Genomic DNA, 1,891 nt, shown 5'->3' on the forward strand with positions numbered 1-1,891 from the left:
GCAGGGGAGTGGCTTAGTGGATTCCATGTGGAAGGAGCGACTGCTCACCTGTGAGCTACACAGGAACTTGATTTAAACGTGTGTGGACTCTCTTCCCCTGCCCAGTAGCAGTCCTGTTCGGTAGGTTAACTGTAATTACTTCATTGTAGTTCTCTTGTCATAGTCATTTTGTGGTTTCGTGTGTTTTTAAGAGTCTCAACCCAGGCTGGCCCGGAATTTATTGTCTAGATCACGATGTAGCTCCCGCCTCTGTCCCCCAAGTGCTGGGATTTATAGGTGTGCTGCCACCATGCCCAGCTTGTTGTTGTTATTGCTGTTGGCAAAGAATGTAGGCATCAATTTAATTATTTAAAGTGTTTCTCCGCTAGTTCAAATTTTAAAAAGTTATGTACCATACCTATAAATAAAATATAAATACAAAACATCCAGGGAGATAGGAAATGCTGTAAAAGCCTTTAAACATCAAAACACAGGCTTTAAGTTGAGTGTGCACCACAGGGCTATAATCCTAGCACTCAGAAGCAGAGGCAGGAGAATTGCTTAGGAGATAGAGGCCAGCATGGGCTACATCATGAGACCCTGACTCTGACAGACAAACAAACAAGCAAAAAATACTGGGCTGAAGTTGATGACCTTCCACCTTCTGTTAACCTCTCCCAGAGAAGCGTATAAACAGCAAGCGTAGTTCTTTATTATAATAATTATTATTTTAATTATCCTTCTGGAATTGTAGTCATGCATTCTTACAGCAGCATTTCAGTTGGGGTTCTGTGTGTGTTTTATATTTCCTTCCGTTTTTTTGTTTTTTTTTTTTTTGACATGGTCTCATTATGTAGCCCAGGCTGGACTCAAACTCACTGTCCTGTATCCATTTCCCTAGCGTTGGGATTACCAGTGTGCCCCCACTACCTGAACGTGTTTCAGGGTGCCAGAGCAGTTTTTCTCCTCTTGAAGGAGAGTTAGCAACCATGTGTCCGCTCAGAGCAATCTCCACCCCCAGGTCCCCTTGCAGAAGGGAAGCCCTCGGCCGTCAGCCCTGGGCTCTCAGCCTTCACCCTGCTGCCTGGGGCGAGCTCCAGGAAAAGCTTGCCTAATTCCAAACTAGAAAAACAGAGCTCTTCTCTGGAATTCGAGCACGGTTTAGAGGTCAGAGGAATCCGCAGCCATGTGCACGAACAACCGAATAGTCTTGTTTTCTCTTTTACAGTTTATGAAGTGCAGTGAGGGCCAGGAATCCACACAACACAGAGGTCTTACTTAAGTTCTCATTTCACCTTGTAAAGTTGTTAATTAAAAAAGAAAATAAAACAAGCAAAAAAGCCACTTGCTTCATGGAGAAGAGACTGGCCTCCGGTCCTCGACTGCCCTGCCTTCCCGGTACTGGCATTGCAGGCCAGAGCCACCTTGCCTGGAATAAGCAGGTCTTACTAAGTTCAAATTTTTCTATTTTTCTATTTCTAAAGCCACCCAGAGGTGGGGAAAGACCAAAAGAAAGGTAAAGAAGACACCCATAGCCAGAGGCCTCACTGCTCTGCCTAAAACTCATCCTTTTCACTTTCTAGTCCTCACAGCCGCTGGGGAGGGATGGATTACCCTCACTCTGTCCAAACTGAAACTCGCCTGGCCGAGCAGTATGTCAAAGGTCACAGAGCAGTATGTCAAAGGTCACAGAGGCAGGAAGTGGGCCAGCTAGGAGCTGAAGCACTTCCTCTGACCATTTGACCCGCTGCATCCACCTTCTAGAGCCCCAAGGGAGGAAGAGGAATCCCCAAGCCTTCACTGCGGGTGCCTGGTCACGTAGCCAATGAATAGCAGAGCTGCCACGTGACCTGACCCGAATTCTGGTCTTAAGCCCAAGGTAGGTCGCCTGTTTCCCCAAGACACTGTTTGC

This window comes from Peromyscus maniculatus, chromosome 6 (assembly GCF_049852395.1).
Source record: "Peromyscus maniculatus bairdii isolate BWxNUB_F1_BW_parent chromosome 6, HU_Pman_BW_mat_3.1, whole genome shotgun sequence".
In the NCBI taxonomy this organism is placed as follows: domain Eukaryota; kingdom Metazoa; phylum Chordata; class Mammalia; order Rodentia; family Cricetidae; genus Peromyscus; species Peromyscus maniculatus.